Below are 891 nucleotides of genomic sequence, written 5' to 3' on the forward strand. Positions count from 1 at the left end.
CAATTTTTTTTAAAATTTTTTAATTAATTTTTTAAAATTTTTTATTTTTTATTTTTTTATATAGCGCCACGTGTCAATTTCTGAGGTTGACACATGGCGGACCGTTAATTTTTGGACGGAAAAGTTAACCGAGGTACTAATTTGGTCATTTCCCAAAATTGATGTATCATCTGTGATGCGAATTGAAACTCAGGGACTAAAAAATAAAGTTGTCAAAACTCAAGCACTAAAAAGATATTTAACCCTAATTTTTAATCCTTTCTCATCACGGAAAATTCTTCATAAATTACTATTGTGCACTTCATATCCCCTAAAAAAGAACAAAATGGAACGTCATAAATATCATATTGATCACATATTTTTAAAAAGAGAAAACTATATATAATTCTCTCAAACTACTACATTTTAAATATATTCTACAAATTAAACTATTAATTATGTCAATGTTTCCCTTCTAAACTATCAAAAAATGTCAATGTCCTCCTAATAACAAAAATACCATTTATAAAATTATTAAAAAAATAATAAAAACTAAAAAATTATTAAAAAAATATAAAATAACAAAAATTTATTCCAAAAAAATTAAAAACTGTTTTTTTACTTTTTTTCGATTTTTTATTTATTTTTTCGAAAAAAAATAATTTTCAGTTTTTTTTTCGTTTTTTTTTTTTAAAAAAAAAATTGTTCTTTTTTTTTTTTTTTTTTTTTAATTTAATAAAAAACAGGCTTTTATTTTTTTCTTTTTTCGTTTGATTTTTATTTAGAAAAAAATATTTTTATAATTTTCGTTTTTTTATTTAATTTGTTTTTTTTAAATAATTTTTTATTTTTTCGATCAACCTTATTTAAAAAGGGACATATACCCCCGTTTGGTAGAATTTTTCACAAATT

The sequence above is a fragment of the Alnus glutinosa genome, chromosome 10 (assembly GCF_958979055.1).
Source record: "Alnus glutinosa chromosome 10, dhAlnGlut1.1, whole genome shotgun sequence".
NCBI lineage: Eukaryota > Viridiplantae > Streptophyta > Magnoliopsida > Fagales > Betulaceae > Alnus > Alnus glutinosa.